This window comes from Diplotaxodon limnothrissa, linkage group LG9 (genome assembly GCF_057381915.1).
Source record: "Diplotaxodon limnothrissa isolate DT_005_m linkage group LG9, D_limnothrissa_male_GT1.1, whole genome shotgun sequence".
NCBI classification, from domain to species: Eukaryota; Metazoa; Chordata; class Actinopteri; order Cichliformes; family Cichlidae; genus Diplotaxodon; species Diplotaxodon limnothrissa.
The window spans coordinates 31,712,172-31,734,553 of NC_140604.1; the positions used below are offsets into that span (position 1 = coordinate 31,712,172).

General features: G+C 46.4%; 16 non-coding genes across 16 annotated transcripts; all 16 read left to right on the top strand.

The window, feature by feature from the left end:
* Positions 1–1,802: 1,802 nt before the first annotated feature.
* On the top strand, positions 1,803–1,884 carry trnas-cga (transfer RNA serine (anticodon CGA)). The gene has a single exon. It is a non-coding gene; the product is annotated as a tRNA-Ser (tRNA).
* A 1,354-nt stretch (positions 1,885–3,238) lies between these two features.
* Positions 3,239–3,310, top strand: trnag-ucc (transfer RNA glycine (anticodon UCC)). The gene has a single exon. It is a non-coding gene; the product is annotated as a tRNA-Gly (tRNA).
* Positions 3,311–6,259: 2,949 nt separating this feature from the next.
* On the top strand, positions 6,260–6,341 carry trnas-aga (transfer RNA serine (anticodon AGA)). The gene has a single exon. It is a non-coding gene; the product is annotated as a tRNA-Ser (tRNA).
* A 1,353-nt stretch (positions 6,342–7,694) lies between these two features.
* On the top strand, positions 7,695–7,766 carry trnag-ucc (transfer RNA glycine (anticodon UCC)). Its single transcript has one exon. It is a non-coding gene; the product is annotated as a tRNA-Gly (tRNA).
* Positions 7,767–8,341: 575 nt separating this feature from the next.
* trnas-cga (transfer RNA serine (anticodon CGA)) lies at positions 8,342–8,423 on the top strand. The gene has a single exon. It is a non-coding gene; the product is annotated as a tRNA-Ser (tRNA).
* A 1,353-nt stretch (positions 8,424–9,776) lies between these two features.
* trnag-ucc (transfer RNA glycine (anticodon UCC)) lies at positions 9,777–9,848 on the top strand. Its single transcript has one exon. It is a non-coding gene; the product is annotated as a tRNA-Gly (tRNA).
* Positions 9,849–10,756: 908 nt separating this feature from the next.
* trnas-aga (transfer RNA serine (anticodon AGA)) lies at positions 10,757–10,838 on the top strand. Its single transcript has one exon. It is a non-coding gene; the product is annotated as a tRNA-Ser (tRNA).
* Positions 10,839–12,191: 1,353 nt separating this feature from the next.
* On the top strand, positions 12,192–12,263 carry trnag-ucc (transfer RNA glycine (anticodon UCC)). The gene has a single exon. It is a non-coding gene; the product is annotated as a tRNA-Gly (tRNA).
* A 908-nt stretch (positions 12,264–13,171) lies between these two features.
* trnas-aga (transfer RNA serine (anticodon AGA)) lies at positions 13,172–13,253 on the top strand. Its single transcript has one exon. It is a non-coding gene; the product is annotated as a tRNA-Ser (tRNA).
* A 1,353-nt stretch (positions 13,254–14,606) lies between these two features.
* trnag-ucc (transfer RNA glycine (anticodon UCC)) lies at positions 14,607–14,678 on the top strand. Its single transcript has one exon. It is a non-coding gene; the product is annotated as a tRNA-Gly (tRNA).
* A 908-nt stretch (positions 14,679–15,586) lies between these two features.
* trnas-aga (transfer RNA serine (anticodon AGA)) lies at positions 15,587–15,668 on the top strand. Its single transcript has one exon. It is a non-coding gene; the product is annotated as a tRNA-Ser (tRNA).
* A 1,353-nt stretch (positions 15,669–17,021) lies between these two features.
* On the top strand, positions 17,022–17,093 carry trnag-ucc (transfer RNA glycine (anticodon UCC)). The gene has a single exon. It is a non-coding gene; the product is annotated as a tRNA-Gly (tRNA).
* Positions 17,094–18,001: 908 nt separating this feature from the next.
* On the top strand, positions 18,002–18,083 carry trnas-aga (transfer RNA serine (anticodon AGA)). Its single transcript has one exon. It is a non-coding gene; the product is annotated as a tRNA-Ser (tRNA).
* A 1,353-nt stretch (positions 18,084–19,436) lies between these two features.
* trnag-ucc (transfer RNA glycine (anticodon UCC)) lies at positions 19,437–19,508 on the top strand. Its single transcript has one exon. It is a non-coding gene; the product is annotated as a tRNA-Gly (tRNA).
* Positions 19,509–20,416: 908 nt separating this feature from the next.
* Positions 20,417–20,498, top strand: trnas-aga (transfer RNA serine (anticodon AGA)). Its single transcript has one exon. It is a non-coding gene; the product is annotated as a tRNA-Ser (tRNA).
* Positions 20,499–21,851: 1,353 nt separating this feature from the next.
* On the top strand, positions 21,852–21,923 carry trnag-ucc (transfer RNA glycine (anticodon UCC)). Its single transcript has one exon. It is a non-coding gene; the product is annotated as a tRNA-Gly (tRNA).
* The last annotated feature ends 459 nt before the right edge of the window (positions 21,924–22,382 follow it).

The following is a 22,382-nucleotide window of genomic DNA, read 5'->3' on the forward strand; positions in this document are numbered from 1 at the left end:
GAAGGCTGACAAACTGACGGTGATTGAGGCTTCTGGAACAGATGGGATTAACAATTTGGATGACCACCTTCATGACATTATCCATTTTTAATGACTTGCAACACAAAGCTTCCTCGTGCAAAATACAGTGAAAAGCCCAAAAATCAAATACTCCATTTGCAGATTGCGCTTTATCTCTGAACTTGGTTACGGCGCCTGCTTTTTTCCCAATCATTGAGGGCGCACCAGCTGTAGCCAGGCTGACACCGTGGGACTACTCCACTCCAACCCTGTCCAGTGCGCCGACAAGTGTGGTGAAAATAGCAGCTGCGGTCGTTGTATCTGTAATCGGCACCAACTCCACGAACTCCTCTGTAACGGTCAATGTGTCATCAACTCCGCGGATGAAAATTGCCAGTTGCGGAACATCTGTAATGTCCATGCCTTCATCAATTGCAACTGAAAACGCAATAAATAACTTTACTTTTTGCTTCAACTGGCTGTCCAAATCCTCTGAAAGATCAGAAATCCTGTTGGCAACTGTGTTTCTTGTCAGGCTGATATTTACAAAGGCCTGGCGCTTTTCAGGGTACACTATCTCCGATGCCTTCATTATACGTTTTTAAAAATTCACCCTCAATAAATGGTTTTGATGCTAGTGCAATTTCATTAGCGATGAGGTAGCTAGCTTTCACTGCATTGTCACTGATGTCTAGGCTGTGAGTAAATACAGACGGCTGTTTCTTCAGACCCACCAACGGTTCATTCACCTTCTCTCTACTTCACTGTCCTTGAAAGTTGTCATATTTGTCGGCATGAAGACTCACATAGTGGTGACGGAGGTTATATTCTTTCAGATCTGCAACATGCTGGAAACACATACATACAAACATACAGTTTTCCTATTCACTTTCGTAAATAAATAGGAGGATTGATTGTGATATATGTGATAAGACTTTTAAAGATCCAGATTACCTGAAGGAACACCGGCAGATCAACATTAGAAAAGGACAGCACGAGTGAAGCTACTGTAAAAAGTGTTTTTGTTATTTTTATTATCTAAATTCAACTTCTTTTAAAACCTCACAAGTGTGTAATCACAATGCCCACCTTGTTAATTGTCCTGAAAATCTGTATAAGCCAGACAATGAATCAGTGATGTTGTAGTCTTTCACAGCGATGGTGGTATAGCGGCAAACATAGCTGCATTCCAAGCAGTTGACCCGGGTTTGATTCCCGGCCATCGCAGTTGCCACTCGCGGTGCTGTTCAAGCATGTGGGCTGCGTACTGTTTTACACTAAACACGTTCTCCGCTCTTTCTGCAAATGCTTACAATGTCAGGCCAGGTGCATTCTTCATCGGCCTCGCTGCTACCGTTTGCTGTGGAAAGACACTGTTCACACAGGCTTTGAGTTCTCATCACTTCATACCTATACCTTCTTACATGAAACTGGGATTGGACACGCTACTTCTTCATAAAGACACCCAGTCCCACTTTAAATATTGTGCTCAATGTTTGGAAAGAAGATAACATTTTACTAACCATGTACTGATCAGCTCTTTGCGGTGGCAAAATCATCAGCTGTGTGTGTTACTGTTCATGCAAACAAGCAAGCTAATGTCAGCCAGTTAGCTTCAACTGCAGCTGTGCTGCACCAATCTCACGGAACTGCAAAACCACAAGCTTTCGCACCAAAGTCATGCAGCTACCGCATTTACAATCCAGCGTGACCGTTGTTGTGCACATCCTACTTGAAAGATGTGTGGCGTAGGACTTGGAAGACGTATGTCTTTCAAGTATGTAGTTCCACAGCCCAATGTGGTTGTTGTGGCCGAGAGGTCAAGGCGATGGACTCGAAATCCATTGGGGACTCCCCGCACAGGTTCGAATCCTGTCGACAACGGTCAGCTGTTTTGCGGCAGTCCAGACGTTGATTTGAGAAGAAGGCATGGAGATCACCTGAGAAGGTGCCAGGAGGAACAGCCAGGCCTTTGCTTGTGAAAATAGAGCACGCAGAAGCAATGGACCCAGCTATGTCCTGACAAAATTAGGCACATATTCAGTAAACATGGCATCCTTCAATTGCTCTCTTAGCCACCCCATACGTTCCCCCGTGTAGTCGTCCAGGATCCAGTCTGAGTACCGCCAATGACTGATGCGTCTGACAAATGCTGATTGCTTTGCAAGAGGATCGGGATTGGAGGCACAGCGGATTTCACCGGGAATGGGACAACAGCAGAAATAGCTTCAAACATTACTGCATGAAAAGCACAAGGAGTGGACACATTTCATTGTTTGGAACACTGCTTTTCACTACAGCTCTTTGCATGTAAAAACTTTGCTCTTCTCCACAGCTGGCTGACAGACACGCAAAAGCACAAGCAAGAGTGGCCACAGACCCACTATGCCGGCCTTTGTACACTCTCTACATCTAATGATAGAGAGGAAGGATACATTCACTACTTCTAGCCTCCACTATTCAAATTCAGTATTTTCACAGTGTCCTAAAAGCTTCCTGAAAAGCCTTTACACTGTTTTCCAAAACGCTGCATCCAGAGCACAGTCAGGGACTGGAAGGAGAGAATAGATTTCCCCCATATGGACTTCTCTCTTCATTGGCTCCCAATTAAATCCCAAATAAAAATCCAAATACTTGCCCTCACACACAAGGTCTTGAATAATCACCACCAATTTTGTCTACAAGATCTCACAGTGCCATATCATCCCAACAGAGTGCTTTGCTCTCAGACTGCTGGCTTCCGAGGGGATTTTAAAGTGCAATGGAAGGCAGAGCCATCACTTTTCAGGCCCCTCTCTGTGGAACCAGCTCCCACTTTGTATTCGGGACACAGACACTTGCTCTCATTTTTGAATTAAGCGTAAAACCTTTTTGCCAAAGTCCAATAACTTGAAAGAGGAGCCAAAGACGTCCTCGTCCCAGATTCGTCCCAAGACAGATTCACACCTATTCTCACCTTGTCTGCTGTGACCTGAAGAACTATCGTGACCATTGCGACTCTCAAGGTGCTAAAAATCACGCAAGAGTTTAAATGCGTGAGAGGCCACACTTGAGTAGCAAAGAAGCTTTGCTGATGAGATTAAATGTGCAGTTGCATGAAAGCACTAGTCTTTTTAGTGATCTACCTTTTGACCAGTTTAGAACCTGACAAGCGAGTAATCACAATGCCCACCTTGTTAATTGTCCTGAAAATCTGTATAAGCCGGACAATGAATCAGTGATGTTGCAGTCTTTCACAGCGATGGTGGTATAGTGGCGAGCATAGCTGCCTTCCAAGCAGTTGACCCGGGTTCGATTCCCGGCCATCGCAGTTGCCACTAGCGGTGCTGTTCAAGCATGTGGGCTGCGTGTTGTTTTACACTAAAAACGTTCTCCGCTCTTTCTGCAAATGCTTACAATGTCAGGCCAGTTACATTCTTCATCGGCCTCGCTGCTACCGTTTGCTGTGGAAAGACACTGTTCACACAGGCTTTGAGTTCTCATCACTTCATACCTATTGTCGAGGAAAACCTGTTGTTTTACTGTTACTTGGTTATCATTTACAGGCACTGTCATTATTTCATCATTACTTCATTAGTCTGTATTACTTATCTTCAGTTTATCATGTATCATTTATTGTTTATTTCAGAGCACGTAGGATAAAACCCATTCTAGATGTAATACTCTATCATGTGGCGAAAGCACCTTTCGAGCTAGAGGGTCCAGTTGGGCCTCCTGCAGTCACTTGCAGGCTTACACAAACATGCACATACAGAGTTATGTAAAACACGCACGTTCACATACACACTTAATAAGAACAGAAAGGTCGTCTTAGGACAGTCTCTCTGAGAGCTACACTATCACAAAATGCACAATGTATTACACACTTGTTTTTCTCTAAAGTAGCATATGATGTCCATATACAGTGGGGCAAAAAAGTATTTAGTCAGCCACCGATTGTGCAAGTTCCCCCACTTAAAATGATGACAGAGGTCAGTAATTTGCACCAGAGGTACACTTCAACTGTGAGAGACAGAATGTGAAAAAATAATCCATGAATCCACATGGTAGGATTTGTAAAGAATTTATTCGTAAATCAGGGTGGAAAATAAGTATTTGTTCACCTCAAACAAGGAAAATCTCTGGCTCTCACAGACCTGTAACGTCTTCTGTAAGAAGCTTTTCTGTCCCCCACTCGTTACCTGTATGAATGGCACCTGTTTGAACTCATCATCTGTATAAAAGACACCTGTCCACAGCCTCAAACAGTCAGACTCCAAACGCCGCCATGGCCAAGACCAAAGAGCTTTCGAAGGACACCAGAAAAAGTATTGTAGACCTGCACCAGACTGGGAAGAGTGAATCTACAATAGGCAAGCAGCTTGGTGTGAAAAAATCAACTGTGGGAGCAATCATCAGAAAATGGAAGATATACAAGACCACTGATAATCTCCCTCGATCTGGGGCTCCACGCAAGATCTCATCCCGTGGGGTCAAATCAAATCAAATCAAATCAAATCACTTTTTATTGTCACATCACATGTGCAGGCACACTGGCACAGCACATGCGAGTGAAATTCTTGTGTGCGAGCCCCACAAGCAACAGAGATGTGCAAACACAACAACACAAACGAGCAAAATACAAGAATGATCATGAGAACGGTGAGCAAAGATCCCAGAACCACACGGGGGGACCTGGTGAATGACCTGCAGAGAGCTGGGACCAAAGTAACAAAGGTCACCATCAGTAACACACTACAACGGCAGGGAATCAAATCCCGCAGTGCCAGACGTGTTCCGCTGCTGAAGCCAGTGCATGTCCAGGCCCGTCTGAAGTTTGCCAGAGAGCACATGGATGATACAGCAGAGGATTGGGAGAATGTCATGTGGTCAGATGAAACCAAAGTAGAACTTTTTGGTATAAACTCAACTCGTCGTGTTTGGAGGAAGAAGAATACTGAGTTGCATCCCAAGAACACCATACCTACTGTGAAGCATGGGGGTGGAAACATCATGCTATGGGGCTGTTTTTCTGCCAAGGGGACAGGACGACTGATCCGTGTTAAGGACAGAATGAATGGGGCCGTGTATCGTGAGATTTTGAGCCAAAACCTCCTTCCATCAGTGAGAACTTTGAAGATGAAACGAGGCTGGGTCTTCCAACATGACAATGATCCAAAACACACCGCCCGGGCAACAAAGGAGTGGCTCCGTAAGAAGCATTTGAAAGTCCTGGAGTGGCCTAGCCAGTCTCCAGACCTCAACCCCATAGAAAATCTGTGGCGGGAGTTGAAAGTCCGTGTTGCTCGGCGACAGCCCCAAAACATCACTGCTCTCGAGAAGATCTGCATGGAGGAATGGGCCAAAATACCAGCTACTGTGTGTGCAAACCTGGTAAAGACCTATAGTAAACGTTTGACCTCTGTTATTGCCAACAAAGGTTATGTTACAAAGTATTGAGTTGTATTTTTGTTATTGACCAAATACTTATTTTCCACCCTGATTTATGAATAAATTCTTTACAAATCCTACCATGTGGATTCATGGATTTTTTTTTTTCACATTCTGTCTCTCACAGTTGAAGTGTACCTCTGGTGCAAATTACTGACCTCTGTCATCATTTTAGGTGGGGGAACTTGCACAATCGGTGGCTGACTAAATACTTTTTTGCCCCACTGTAAGGAGAACTTTTTGAGTGCGAGGAACTGTTATCATTGCCAGTAAGGTCTAACTGTGTGACGTCATAATGACTATAAAGCTTTCTGTCTTTGTGCAAACGAAGAAGAAGTCCGGCTCTTCCCACACTGTAATGTGTGTTTTAATAAATGATCTGTGCTGACCCAAACTATATCCCAGTCGTAGTCTCTTCCTCAAAATCCGAACCATGACACTATACCTTCTTACATGAAACTGGGATTGGACACGCTACTTCTTCATAAAGACACCCAGTCCCACTTTAAATATTGTGCTCAATGTTTGGAATGAAGATAACATTTTACTAACCATGTACTGATCAGCTCTTTGCGGTGGCAAAATCATCAGCTGTGTGTTACTGTTCATGCAAACAAGCAAGCTAATGTCAGCCAGTTAGCTTCAACCGCAGCTGTGCTGCACCAATCTCACGGAACTGCAAAACCACAAGCTTTCGCACCAAAGTCATGCAGCTACCGCATTTACAATCCAGCGTGACCGTTGTTGTGCACATCCTACTTGAAAGATGTGTGGCGTAGGACTTGGAAGACGTATGTCTTTCAAGTATGTAGTTCCACAGCCCAATGTGGTTGTTGTGGCCGAGCGGTCAAGGCGATGGACTAGAAATCCATTGGGGTCTCCCCGCACAGGTTCGAATCCTGTCGACAACGGTCACCTTTTTTGCGGCAGTCCTGACGTTGATTTGAGAAGAAGGCATGGAGATCACCTGAGAAGGTGCCAGGAGAAAGAGCCAGGCCTTTGCTTGTGAAAATAGAGCACGCAGAAGCAATGGACCCAGCTATGTCCTGACAAAATTAGGCACATATTCAGTAAACATGGCATCCTTCAATTGCTCTCTTAGCCACCCCACACGTGCCCCGTGTAGTCGTCCAGGATCCAGTCTGAGTACCGCCAATGACTCATGCGTCTGACAAATGCTCATTGCTTTGCAAGAGGATCGGGATTGGAGGCACAGCGGATTTCACCGGGAATGGGACAACAGCAGAAATAGCTTCAAACATTACTGCATGAAAAGCACAAGGAGTGGACACATTTCCTTGTTTGGAACACTGCTTTTCACTACAGCTCTTTGCATGTAAAAACGTTGCTCTTCTCCACAGCTGGCTGACAGACACGCAAAAGCGCAAGCAAGAGTGGCCACAGACCCACTATGCCGGCCTTTGTACACTCTCTCCATCTAATGATAGAGAGGAAGGATATATTCACTACTTCTAGCCTCCACTATTCAAATTCAGTATTTTCACAGTGTCCTAAAAGCTTCCTGAAAAGCCTTTACACTGTTTTCCAAAACGCTGCATCCAGAGCACAGTCAGGGACTGGAAGGACAGAGTAGATTTCCCCCATATGGACTTCTCTCTTCATTGGCTCCCAATTAAATCCCAAATAAAAATCCAAATACTTGCCCTCACACACAAGGTCTTGAATAATCACCACCAATTTTGTCTACAAGATCTCACAGTGCCATATCATCCCAACAGAGTGCTTTGCTCTCAGACTGCTGGCTTCCGAGGGGATTTTAAAGTGCAATGGAAGGCAGAGCCATCACTTTTCAGGCCCCTCTCTGTGGAACCAGCTCCCACTTTGTATTCGGGACACAGACACTTGCTCTCATTTTTGAATTAAGCGTAAAACCTTTTTGCCAAAGTCCAATAACTTGAAAGAGGAGCCAAAGACGTCCTCGTCCCAGATTCGTCCCAAGACAGATTCACACCTATTCTCACCTTGTCTGCTGTGACCTGAAGAACTCGCGTGACCATTGCGACTCTCAAGGTGCTAAAAATCACGCAAGAGTTTAAATGCGTGAGAGGCCACACTTGAGTAGCAAAGAAGCTTTGCTGATGAGATTAAATGTGCAGTTGCATGAAAGCACTAGTCTTTTTAGTGATCTACCTTTTGACCAGTTTAGAACCTGACAAGCGAGTAATCACAATGCCCACCTTGTTAATTGTCCTGAAAATCTGTATAAGCCGGACAATGAATCAGTGATGTTGCAGTCTTTCACAGCGATGGTGGTATAGTGGCGCGCATAGCTGCCTTCCAAGCAGTTGACCCGGGTTCGATTCCCGGCCATCGCAGTTGCCACTCGCAGGGCTGTTCAAGCGTGTAGGCTGCGTGTTGTTTTACACTAAAAACGTTCTCCGCTCTTTCTGCAAATGCTTACAATGTCAGGCCAGGTGCATTCTTCATCGGCCTCGCTGCTACCGTTTGCTGTGGAAAGACACTGTTCAAACAGGCTTTGAGTTCTCATCACTTCATACCTCTACCTTCTTACATGAAACTGGGATTGGACACGCTACTTCTTCATAAAGACACCCAGTCCCACTTTAAATATTGTGCTGAATGTTTGGAATGAAGATAACATTTTACTAACCATGTACTGATCAGCTCTTTGCGGTGGCAAAATCATCAGCTGTGTGTGTTACTGTTCATGCAAACAAGCAAGCTAATGTCAGCCAGCTAGCTTCAACCGCAGCTGTGCTGCACCAATCTCACGGAACTGCAAAACCACAAGCTTTCGCACCAAAGTCATGCAGCTACCGCATTTACAATCCAGCGTGGCAGTTGTTGTGCACATCCTACTTGAAAGATGTGTGGCGTAGGACTTGGAAGACGTATGTCTTTCAAGTATGTAGTTCCACAGCCCAATGTGGTTGTTGTGGCCGAGAGGTCAAGGCGATGGACTCGAAATCCATTGGGGACTCCCCGCACAGGTTCGAATCCTGTCGACAACGGTCAGCTTTTTTGCGGCAGTCCTGACGTTGATTTGAGAAGAAGGCATGGAGATCACCTGAGAAGGTGCCAGGAGAAAGAGCCAGGCCTTTGCTTGTGAAAATAGAGCACGCAGAAGCAATGGACCCAGCTATGTCCTGACAAAATTAGGCACATATTCAGTAAACATGGCATCCTTCAATTGCTCTCTTAGCCACCCCACACGTGCCCCGTGTAGTCGTCCAGGATCCAGTCTGAGTACCGCCAATGACTCATGCGTCTGACAAATGCTCATTGCTTTGCAAGAGGATCGGGATTGGAGGCACAGCGGATTTCACCGGGAATGGGACAACAGCAGAAATAGCTTCAAACATTACTGCATGAAAAGCACAAGGAGTGGACACATTTCCTTGTTTGGAACACTGCTTTTCACTACAGCTCTTTGCATGTAAAAACGTTGCTCTTCTCCACAGCTGGCTGACAGACACGCAAAAGCGCAAGCAAGAGTGGCCACAGACCCACTATGCCGGCCTTTGTACACTCTCTCCATCTAATGATAGAGAGGAAGGATACATTCACTACTTCTAGCCTCCACTATTCAAATTCAGTATTTTCACAGTGTCCTAAAAGCTTCCTGAAAAGCCTTTACACTGTTTTCCAAAACGCTGCATCCAGAGCACAGTCAGGGACTGGAAGGACAGAGTAGATTTCCCCCATATGGACTTCTCTCTTCATTGGCTCCCAATTAAATCCCAAATAAAAATCCAAATACTTGCCCTCACACACAAGGTCTTGAATAATCACCACCAATTTTGTCTACAAGATCTCACAGTGCCATATCATCCCAACAGAGTGCTTTGCTCTCAGACTGCTGGCTTCCGAGGGGATTTTAAAGTGCAATGGAAGGCAGAGCCATCACTTTTCAGGCCCCTCTCTGTGGAACCAGCTCCCACTTTGTATTCGGGACACAGACACTTGCTCTCATTTTTGAATTAAGCGTAAAACCTTTTTGCCAAAGTCCAATAACTTGAAAGAGGAGCCAAAGACGTCCTCGTCCCAGATTCGTCCCAAGACAGATTCACACCTATTCTCACCTTGTCTGCTGTGACCTGAAGAACTCGCGTGACCATTGCGACTCTCAAGGTGCTAAAAATCACGCAAGAGTTTAAATGCGTGAGAGGCCACACTTGAGTAGCAAAGAAGCTTTGCTGATGAGATTAAATGTGCAGTTGCATGAAAGCACTAGTCTTTTTAGTGATCTACCTTTTGACCAGTTTAGAACCTGACAAGCGAGTAATCACAATGCCCACCTTGTTAATTGTCCTGAAAATCTGTATAAGCCGGACAATGAATCAGTGATGTTGCAGTCTTTCACAGCGATGGTGGTATAGTGGCGAGCATAGCTGCCTTCCAAGCAGTTGACCCGGGTTCGATTCCCGGCCATCGCAGTTGCCACTCGCAGGGCTGTTCAAGCGTGTGGGCTGCGTGTTGTTTTACACTAAAAACGTTCTCCGCTCTTTCTGCAAATGCTTACAATGTCAGGCCAGGTGCATTCTTCATCGGCCTCGCTGCTACCGTTTGCTGTGGAAAGACACTGTTCAAACAGGCTTTGAGTTCTCATCACTTCATACCTCTACCTTCTTACATGAAACTGGGATTGGACACGCTACTTCTTCATAAAGACACCCAGTCCCACTTTAAATATTGTGCTGAATGTTTGGAATGAAGATAACATTTTACTAACCATGTACTGATCAGCTCTTTGCGGTGGCAAAATCATCAGCTGTGTGTGTTACTGTTCATGCAAACAAGCAAGCTAATGTCAGCCAGCTAGCTTCAACCGCAGCTGTGCTGCACCAATCTCACGGAACTGCAAAACCACAAGCTTTCGCACCAAAGTCATGCAGCTACCGCATTTACAATCCAGCGTGGCCGTTGTTGTGCACATCCTACTTGAAAGATGTGTGGCGTAGGACTTGGAAGACGTATGTCTTTCAATAATAATAATAATAATGGATTGGATTTATATAGCGCTTTTCAAGGCACCCAAAGCGCTTTACAATACCACTATTCATTCACTCTCGCATTCACACACTGGTGGAGGCAGCTACAGTTGTAGCCACAGCTGCCCTGGGGCAGACTGACAGAAGCGAGGCTGCCATATCGCGCTATCGGCCCCTCTGGCCAACACCAGTAGGCAAGTAGGGTAAAGTGTCTTGCCCAAGGACACAACGACCAGGACAGAGAGCCCAGGGATCGCACCGGCGACCTTCCGGTTACAGATGCGATTCCTAACCCCCTGAGCCACGATCACCCTATATGTAGTTTCAAGTATGTAGTTGCACAGCCCAATGTGGTTGTTGTGGCCGAGCGGTCAAGGCGATGGACTAGAAATCCATTGGGGTCTCCCCGCACAGGTTCGAATCCTGTCGACAACGGTCAGCTTTTTTGCGGCAGTCCTGACGTTGATTTGAGAAGAAGGCATGGAGATCACCTGAGAAGGTGCCAGGAGAAAGAGCCAGGCCTTTGCTTGTGAAAATAGAGCACGCAGAAGCAATGGACCCAGCTATGTCCTGACAAAATTAGGCACATATTCAGTAAACATGGCATCCTTCAATTGCTCTCTTAGCCACCCCACACGTGCCCCGTGTAGTCGTCCAGGATCCAGTCTGAGTACCGCCAATGACTCATGCGTCTGACAAATGCTCATTGCTTTGCAAGAGGATCGGGATTGGAGGCACAGCGGATTTCACCGGGAATGGGACAACAGCAGAAATGGCTTCAAACATTACTGCATGAAAAGCACAAGGAGTGGACACATTTCCTTGTTTGGAACACTGCTTTTCACTACAGCTCTTTGCATGTAAAAACGTTGCTCTTCTCCACAGCTGGCTGACAGACACGCAAAAGCGCAAGCAAGAGTGGCCACAGACCCACTATGCCGGCCTTTGTACACTCTCTCCATCTAATGATAGAGAGGAAGGATACATTCACTACTTCTAGCCTCCACTATTCAAATTCAGTATTTTCACAGTGTCCTAAAAGCTTCCTGAAAAGCCTTTACACTGTTTTCCAAAACGCTGCATCCAGAGCACAGTCAGGGACTGGAAGGACAGAGTAGATTTCCCCCATATGGACTTCTCTCTTCATTGGCTCCCAATTAAATCCCAAATAAAAATCCAAATACTTGCCCTCACACACAAGGTCTTGAATAATCACCACCAATTTTGTCTACAAGATCTCACAGTGCCATATCATCCCAACAGAGTGCTTTGCTCTCAGACTGCTGGCTTCCGAGGGGATTTTAAAGTGCAATGGAAGGCAGAGCCATCACTTTTCAGGCCCCTCTCTGTGGAACCAGCTCCCACTTTGTATTCGGGACACAGACACTTGCTCTCATTTTTGAATTAAGCGTAAAACCTTTTTGCCAAAGTCCAATAACTTGAAAGAGGAGCCAAAGACGTCCTCGTCCCAGATTCGTCCCAAGACAGATTCACACCTATTCTCACCTTGTCTGCTGTGACCTGAAGAACTCGCGTGACCATTGCGACTCTCAAGGTGCTAAAAATCACGCAAGAGTTTAAATGCGTGAGAGGCCACACTTGAGTAGCAAAGAAGCTTTGCTGATGAGATTAAATGTGCAGTTGCATGAAAGCACTAGTCTTTTTAGTGATCTACCTTTTGACCAGTTTAGAACCTGACAAGCGAGTAATCACAATGCCCACCTTGTTAATTGTCCTGAAAATCTGTATAAGCCGGACAATGAATCAGTGATGTTGCAGTCTTTCACAGCGATGGTGGTATAGTGGCGAGCATAGCTGCCTTCCAAGCAGTTGACCCGGGTTCGATTCCCGGCCATCGCAGTTGCCACTCGCAGGGCTGTTCAAGCGTGTGGGCTGCGTGTTGTTTTACACTAAAAACGTTCTCCGCTCTTTCTGCAAATGCTTACAATGTCAGGCCAGGTGCATTCTTCATCGGCCTCGCTGCTACCGTTTGCTGTGGAAAGACACTGTTCAAACAGGCTTTGAGTTCTCATCACTTCATACCTCTACCTTCTTACATGAAACTGGGATTGGACACGCTACTTCTTCATAAAGACACCCAGTCCCACTTTAAATATTGTGCTGAATGTTTGGAATGAAGATAACATTTTACTAACCATGTACTGATCAGCTCTTTGCGGTGGCAAAATCATCAGCTGTGTGTGTTACTGTTCATGCAAACAAGCAAGCTAATGTCAGCCAGCTAGCTTCAACCGCAGCTGTGCTGCACCAATCTCACGGAACTGCAAAACCACAAGCTTTCGCACCAAAGTCATGCAGCTACCGCATTTACAATCCAGCGTGGCCGTTGTTGTGCACATCCTACTTGAAAGATGTGTGGCGTAGGACTTGGAAGACGTATGTCTTTCAATAATAATAATAATAATGGATTGGATTTATATAGCGCTTTTCAAGGCACCCAAAGCGCTTTACAATACCACTATTCATTCACTCTCGCATTCACACACTGGTGGAGGCAGCTACAGTTGTAGCCACAGCTGCCCTGGGGCAGACTGACAGAAGCGAGGCTGCCATATCGCGCTATCGGCCCCTCTGGCCAACACCAGTAGGCAAGTAGGGTAAAGTGTCTTGCCCAAGGACACAACGACCAGGACAGAGAGCCCAGGGATCGCACCGGCGACCTTCCGGTTACAGATGCGATTCCTAACCCCCTGAGCCACGATCACCCTATATGTAGTTTCAAGTATGTAGTTGCACAGCCCAATGTGGTTGTTGTGGCCGAGCGGTCAAGGCGATGGACTAGAAATCCATTGGGGTCTCCCCGCACAGGTTCGAATCCTGTCGACAACGGTCAGCTTTTTTGCGGCAGTCCTGACGTTGATTTGAGAAGAAGGCATGGAGATCACCTGAGAAGGTGCCAGGAGAAAGAGCCAGGCCTTTGCTTGTGAAAATAGAGCACGCAGAAGCAATGGACCCAGCTATGTCCTGACAAAATTAGGCACATATTCAGTAAACATGGCATCCTTCAATTGCTCTCTTAGCCACCCCACACGTGCCCCGTGTAGTCGTCCAGGATCCAGTCTGAGTACCGCCAATGACTCATGCGTCTGACAAATGCTCATTGCTTTGCAAGAGGATCGGGATTGGAGGCACAGCGGATTTCACCGGGAATGGGACAACAGCAGAAATAGCTTCAAACATTACTGCATGAAAAGCACAAGGAGTGGACACATTTCCTTGTTTGGAACACTGCTTTTCACTACAGCTCTTTGCATGTAAAAACGTTGCTCTTCTCCACAGCTGGCTGACAGACACGCAAAAGCGCAAGCAAGAGTGGCCACAGACCCACTATGCCGGCCTTTGTACACTCTCTCCATCTAATGATAGAGAGGAAGGATATATTCACTACTTCTAGCCTCCACTATTCAAATTCAGTATTTTCACAGTGTCCTAAAAGCTTCCTGAAAAGCCTTTACACTGTTTTCCAAAACGCTGCATCCAGAGCACAGTCAGGGACTGGAAGGACAGAGTAGATTTCCCCCATATGGACTTCTCTCTTCATTGGCTCCCAATTAAATCCCAAATAAAAATCCAAATACTTGCCCTCACACACAAGGTCTTGAATAATCACCACCAATTTTGTCTACAAGATCTCACAGTGCCATATCATCCCAACAGAGTGCTTTGCTCTCAGACTGCTGGCTTCCGAGGGGATTTTAAAGTGCAATGGAAGGCAGAGCCATCACTTTTCAGGCCCCTCTCTGTGGAACCAGCTCCCACTTTGTATTCGGGACACAGACACTTGCTCTCATTTTTGAATTAAGCGTAAAACCTTTTTGCCAAAGTCCAATAACTTGAAAGAGGAGCCAAAGACGTCCTCGTCCCAGATTCGTCCCAAGACAGATTCACACCTATTCTCACCTTGTCTGCTGTGACCTGAAGAACTCGCGTGACCATTGCGACTCTCAAGGTGCTAAAAATCACGCAAGAGTTTAAATGCGTGAGAGGCCACACTTGAGTAGCAAAGAAGCTTTGCTGATGAGATTAAATGTGCAGTTGCATGAAAGCACTAGTCTTTTTAGTGATCTACCTTTTGACCAGTTTAGAACCTGACAAGCGAGTAATCACAATGCCCACCTTGTTAATTGTCCTGAAAATCTGTATAAGCCGGACAATGAATCAGTGATGTTGCAGTCTTTCACAGCGATGGTGGTATAGTGGCGAGCATAGCTGCCTTCCAAGCAGTTGACCCGGGTTCGATTCCCGGCCATCGCAGTTGCCACTCGCAGGGCTGTTCAAGCGTGTGGGCTGCGTGTTGTTTTACACTAAAAACGTTCTCCGCTCTTTCTGCAAATGCTTACAATGTCAGGCCAGGTGCATTCTTCATCGGCCTCGCTGCTACCGTTTGCTGTGGAAAGACACTGTTCAAACAGGCTTTGAGTTCTCATCACTTCATACCTCTACCTTCTTACATGAAACTGGGATTGGACACGCTACTTCTTCATAAAGACACCCAGTCCCACTTTAAATATTGTGCTGAATGTTTGGAATGAAGATAACATTTTACTAACCATGTACTGATCAGCTCTTTGCGGTGGCAAAATCATCAGCTGTGTGTGTTACTGTTCATGCAAACAAGCAAGCTAATGTCAGCCAGCTAGCTTCAACCGCAGCTGTGCTGCACCAATCTCACGGAACTGCAAAACCACAAGCTTTCGCACCAAAGTCATGCAGCTACCGCATTTACAATCCAGCGTGGCCGTTGTTGTGCACATCCTACTTGAAAGATGTGTGGCGTAGGACTTGGAAGACGTATGTCTTTCAATAATAATAATAATAATGGATTGGATTTATATAGCGCTTTTCAAGGCACCCAAAGCGCTTTACAATACCACTATTCATTCACTCTCGCATTCACACACTGGTGGAGGCAGCTACAGTTGTAGCCACAGCTGCCCTGGGGCAGACTGACAGAAGCGAGGCTGCCATATCGCGCTATCGGCCCCTCTGGCCAACACCAGTAGGCAAGTAGGGTAAAGTGTCTTGCCCAAGGACACAACGACCAGGACAGAGAGCCCAGGGATCGCACCGGCGACCTTCCGGTTACAGATGCGATTCCTAACCCCCTGAGCCACGATCACCCTATATGTAGTTTCAAGTATGTAGTTGCACAGCCCAATGTGGTTGTTGTGGCCGAGCGGTCAAGGCGATGGACTAGAAATCCATTGGGGTCTCCCCGCACAGGTTCGAATCCTGTCGACAACGGTCAGCTTTTTTGCGGCAGTCCTGACGTTGATTTGAGAAGAAGGCATGGAGATCACCTGAGAAGGTGCCAGGAGAAAGAGCCAGGCCTTTGCTTGTGAAAATAGAGCACGCAGAAGCAATGGACCCAGCTATGTCCTGACAAAATTAGGCACATATTCAGTAAACATGGCATCCTTCAATTGCTCTCTTAGCCACCCCACACGTGCCCCGTGTAGTCGTCCAGGATCCAGTCTGAGTACCGCCAATGACTCATGCGTCTGACAAATGCTCATTGCTTTGCAAGAGGATCGGGATTGGAGGCACAGCGGATTTCACCGGGAATGGGACAACAGCAGAAATAGCTTCAAACATTACTGCATGAAAAGCACAAGGAGTGGACACATTTCCTTGTTTGGAACACTGCTTTTCACTACAGCTCTTTGCATGTAAAAACGTTGCTCTTCTCCACAGCTGGCTGACAGACACGCAAAAGCGCAAGCAAGAGTGGCCACAGACCCACTATGCCGGCCTTTGTACACTCTCTCCATCTAATGATAGAGAGGAAGGATATATTCACTACTTCTAGCCTCCACTATTCAAATTCAGTATTTTCACAGTGTCCTAAAAGCTTCCTGAAAAGCCTTTACACTGTTTTCCAAAACGCTGCATCCAGAGCACAGTCAGGGACTGGAAGGACAGAGTAGATTTCCCCCATATGGACTTCTCTCTTCATTGGCTCCCAATTAAATCCCAAATAAAAATCCAAATACTTGCCCTCACACACAAGGTCTTGAATAATCACCACCAATTTTGTCTACAAGATCTCACAGTGCCATATCATCCCAACAGAGTGCTTTGCTCTCAGACTGCTGGCTTCCGAGGGGATTTTAAAGTGCAATGGAAGGCAGAGCCATCACTTTTCAGGCCCCTCTCTGTGGAACCAGCTCCCACTTTGTATTCGGGACACAGACACTTGCTCTCATTTTTGAATTAAGCGTAAAACCTTTTTGCCAAAGTCCAATAACTTGAAAGAGGAGCCAAAGACGTCCTCGTCCCAGATTCGTCCCAAGACAGATTCACACCTATTCTCACCTTGTCTGCTGTGACCTGAAGAACTCGCGTGACCATTGCGACTCTCAAGGTGCTAAAAATCACGCAAGAGTTTAAATGCGTGAGAGGCCACACTTGAGTAGCAAAGAAGCTTTGCTGATGAGATTAAATGTGCAGTTGCATGAAAGCACTAGTCTTTTTAGTGATCTACCTTTTGACCAGTTTAGAACCTGACAAGCGAGTAATCACAATGCCCACCTTGTTAATTGTCCTGAAAATCTGTATAAGCCGGACAATGAATCAGTGATGTTGCAGTCTTTCACAGCGATGGTGGTATAGTGGCGAGCATAGCTGCCTTCCAAGCAGTTGACCCGGGTTCGATTCCCGGCCATCGCAGTTGCCACTCGCAGGGCTGTTCAAGCGTGTGGGCTGCGTGTTGTTTTACACTAAAAACGTTCTCCGCTCTTTCTGCAAATGCTTACAATGTCAGGCCAGGTGCATTCTTCATCGGCCTCGCTGCTACCGTTTGCTGTGGAAAGACACTGTTCAAACAGGCTTTGAGTTCTCATCACTTCATACCTCTACCTTCTTACATGAAACTGGGATTGGACACGCTACTTCTTCATAAAGACACCCAGTCCCACTTTAAATATTGTGCTGAATGTTTGGAATGAAGATAACATTTTACTAACCATGTACTGATCAGCTCTTTGCGGTGGCAAAATCATCAGCTGTGTGTGTTACTGTTCATGCAAACAAGCAAGCTAATGTCAGCCAGCTAGCTTCAACCGCAGCTGTGCTGCACCAATCTCACGGAACTGCAAAACCACAAGCTTTCGCACCAAAGTCATGCAGCTACCGCATTTACAATCCAGCGTGGCCGTTGTTGTGCACATCCTACTTGAAAGATGTGTGGCGTAGGACTTGGAAGACGTATGTCTTTCAATAATAATAATAATAATGGATTGGATTTATATAGCGCTTTTCAAGGCACCCAAAGCGCTTTACAATACCACTATTCATTCACTCTCGCATTCACACACTGGTGGAGGCAGCTACAGTTGTAGCCACAGCTGCCCTGGGGCAGACTGACAGAAGCGAGGCTGCCATATCGCGCTATCGGCCCCTCTGGCCAACACCAGTAGGCAAGTAGGGTAAAGTGTCTTGCCCAAGGACACAACGACCAGGACAGAGAGCCCAGGGATCGCACCGGCGACCTTCCGGTTACAGATGCGATTCCTAACCCCCTGAGCCACGATCACCCTATATGTAGTTTCAAGTATGTAGTTGCACAGCCCAATGTGGTTGTTGTGGCCGAGCGGTCAAGGCGATGGACTAGAAATCCATTGGGGTCTCCCCGCACAGGTTCGAATCCTGTCGACAACGGTCAGCTTTTTTGCGGCAGTCCTGACGTTGATTTGAGAAGAAGGCATGGAGATCACCTGAGAAGGTGCCAGGAGAAAGAGCCAGGCCTTTGCTTGTGAAAATAGAGCACGCAGAAGCAATGGACCCAGCTATGTCCTGACAAAATTAGGCACATATTCAGTAAACATGGCATCCTTCAATTGCTCTCTTAGCCACCCCACACGTGCCCCGTGTAGTCGTCCAGGATCCAGTCTGAGTACCGCCAATGACTCATGCGTCTGACAAATGCTCATTGCTTTGCAAGAGGATCGGGATTGGAGGCACAGCGGATTTCACCGGGAATGGGACAACAGCAGAAATAGCTTCAAACATTACTGCATGAAAAGCACAAGGAGTGGACACATTTCCTTGTTTGGAACACTGCTTTTCACTACAGCTCTTTGCATGTAAAAACGTTGCTCTTCTCCACAGCTGGCTGACAGACACGCAAAAGCGCAAGCAAGAGTGGCCACAGACCCACTATGCCGGCCTTTGTACACTCTCTCCATCTAATGATAGAGAGGAAGGATACATTCACTACTTCTAGCCTCCACTATTCAAATTCAGTATTTTCACAGTGTCCTAAAAGCTTCCTGAAAAGCCTTTACACTGTTTTCCAAAACGCTGCATCCAGAGCACAGTCAGGGCCTGGAAGGACAGAGTAGATTTCCCCCATATGGACTTCTCTCTTCATTGGCTCCCAATTAAATCCCAAATAAAAATCCAAATACTTGCCCTCACACACAAGGTCTTGAATAATCACCACCAATTTTGTCTACAAGATCTCACAGTGCCATATCATCCCAACAGAGTGCTTTGCTCTCAGACTGCTGGCTTCCGAGGGGATTTTAAAGTGCAATGGAAGGCAGAGCCATCACTTTTCAGGCCCCTCTCTGTGGAACCAGCTCCCACTTTGTATTCGGGACACAGACACTTGCTCTCATTTTTGAATTAAGCGTAAAACCTTTTTGCCAAAGTCCAATAACTTGAAAGAGGAGCCAAAGACGTCCTCGTCCCAGATTCGTCCCAAGACAGATTCACACCTATTCTCACCTTGTCTGCTGTGACCTGAAGAACTCGCGTGACCATTGCGACTCTCAAGGTGCTAAAAATCACGCAAGAGTTTAAATGCGTGAGAGGCCACACTTGAGTAGCAAAGAAGCTTTGCTGATGAGATTAAATGTGCAGTTGCATGAAAGCACTAGTCTTTTTAGTGATCTACCTTTTGACCAGTTTAGAACCTGACAAGCGAGTAATCACAATGCCCACCTTGTTAATTGTCCTGAAAATCTGTATAAGCCGGACAATGAATCAGTGATGTTGCAGTCTTTCACAGCGATGGTGGTATAGTGGCGAGCATAGCTGCCTTCCAAGCAGTTGACCCGGGTTCGATTCCCGGCCATCGCAGTTGCCACTCGCAGGGCTGTTCAAGCGTGTGGGCTGCGTGTTGTTTTACACTAAAAACGTTCTCCGCTCTTTCTGCAAATGCTTACAATGTCAGGCCAGGTGCATTCTTCATCGGCCTCGCTGCTACCGTTTGCTGTGGAAAGACACTGTTCAAACAGGCTTTGAGTTCTCATCACTTCATACCTCTACCTTCTTACATGAAACTGGGATTGGACACGCTACTTCTTCATAAAGACACCCAGTCCCACTTTAAATATTGTGCTGAATGTTTGGAATGAAGATAACATTTTACTAACCATGTACTGATCAGCTCTTTGCGGTGGCAAAATCATCAGCTGTGTGTGTTACTGTTCATGCAAACAAGCAAGCTAATGTCAGCCAGCTAGCTTCAACCGCAGCTGTGCTGCACCAATCTCACGGAACTGCAAAACCACAAGCTTTCGCACCAAAGTCATGCAGCTACCGCATTTACAATCCAGCGTGGCCGTTGTTGTGCACATCCTACTTGAAAGATGTGTGGCGTAGGACTTGGAAGACGTATGTCTTTCAATAATAATAATAATAATGGATTGGATTTATATAGCGCTTTTCAAGGCACCCAAAGCGCTTTACAATACCACTATTCATTCACTCTCGCATTCACACACTGGTGGAGGCAGCTACAGTTGTAGCCACAGCTGCCCTGGGGCAGACTGACAGAAGCGAGGCTGCCATATCGCGCTATCGGCCCCTCTGGCCAACACCAGTAGGCAAGTAGGGTAAAGTGTCTTGCCCAAGGACACAACGACCAGGACAGAGAGCCCAGGGATCGCACCGGCGACCTTCCGGTTACAGATGCGATTCCTAACCCCCTGAGCCACGATCACCCTATATGTAGTTTCAAGTATGTAGTTGCACAGCCCAATGTGGTTGTTGTGGCCGAGCGGTCAAGGCGATGGACTAGAAATCCATTGGGGTCTCCCCGCACAGGTTCGAATCCTGTCGACAACGGTCAGCTTTTTTGCGGCAGTCCTGACGTTGATTTGAGAAGAAGGCATGGAGATCACCTGAGAAGGTGCCAGGAGAAAGAGCCAGGCCTTTGCTTGTGAAAATAGAGCACGCAGAAGCAATGGACCCAGCTATGTCCTGACAAAATTAGGCACATATTCAGTAAACATGGCATCCTTCAATTGCTCTCTTAGCCACCCCACACGTGCCCCGTGTAGTCGTCCAGGATCCAGTCTGAGTACCGCCAATGACTCATGCGTCTGACAAATGCTCATTGCTTTGCAAGAGGATCGGGATTGGAGGCACAGCGGATTTCACCGGGAATGGGACAACAGCAGAAATAGCTTCAAACATTACTGCATGAAAAGCACAAGGAGTGGACACATTTCCTTGTTTGGAACACTGCTTTTCACTACAGCTCTTTGCATGTAAAAACGTTGCTCTTCTCCACAGCTGGCTGACAGACACGCAAAAGCGCAAGCAAGAGTGGCCACAGACCCACTATGCCGGCCTTTGTACACTCTCTCCATCTAATGATAGAGAGGAAGGATATATTCACTACTTCTAGCCTCCACTATTCAAATTCAGTATTTTCACAGTGTCCTAAAAGCTTCCTGAAAAGCCTTTACACTGTTTTCCAAAACGCTGCATCCAGAGCACAGTCAGGGACTGGAAGGACAGAGTAGATTTCCCCCATATGGACTTCTCTCTTCATTGGCTCCCAATTAAATCCCAAATAAAAATCCAAATACTTGCCCTCACACACAAGGTCTTGAATAATCACCACCAATTTTGTCTACAAGATCTCACAGTGCCATATCATCCCAACAGAGTGCTTTGCTCTCAGACTGCTGGCTTCCGAGGGGATTTTAAAGTGCAATGGAAGGCAGAGCCATCACTTTTCAGGCCCCTCTCTGTGGAACCAGCTCCCACTTTGTATTCGGGACACAGACACTTGCTCTCATTTTTGAATTAAGCGTAAAACCTTTTTGCCAAAGTCCAATAACTTGAAAGAGGAGCCAAAGACGTCCTCGTCCCAGATTCGTCCCAAGACAGATTCACACCTATTCTCACCTTGTCTGCTGTGACCTGAAGAACTCGCGTGACCATTGCGACTCTCAAGGTGCTAAAAATCACGCAAGAGTTTAAATGCGTGAGAGGCCACACTTGAGTAGCAAAGAAGCTTTGCTGATGAGATTAAATGTGCAGTTGCATGAAAGCACTAGTCTTTTTAGTGATCTACCTTTTGACCAGTTTAGAACCTGACAAGCGAGTAATCACAATGCCCACCTTGTTAATTGTCCTGAAAATCTGTATAAGCCGGACAATGAATCAGTGATGTTGCAGTCTTTCACAGCGATGGTGGTATAGTGGCGAGCATAGCTGCCTTCCAAGCAGTTGACCCGGGTTCGATTCCCGGCCATCGCAGTTGCCACTCGCAGGGCTGTTCAAGCGTGTGGGCTGCGTGTTGTTTTACACTAAAAACGTTCTCCGCTCTTTCTGCAAATGCTTACAATGTCAGGCCAGGTGCATTCTTCATCGGCCTCGCTGCTACCGTTTGCTGTGGAAAGACACTGTTCAAACAGGCTTTGAGTTCTCATCACTTCATACCTCTACCTTCTTACATGAAACTGGGATTGGACACGCTACTTCTTCATAAAGACACCCAGTCCCACTTTAAATATTGTGCTGAATGTTTGGAATGAAGATAACATTTTACTAACCATGTACTGATCAGCTCTTTGCGGTGGCAAAATCATCAGCTGTGTGTGTTACTGTTCATGCAAACAAGCAAGCTAATGTCAGCCAGCTAGCTTCAACCGCAGCTGTGCTGCACCAATCTCACGGAACTGCAAAACCACAAGCTTTCGCACCAAAGTCATGCAG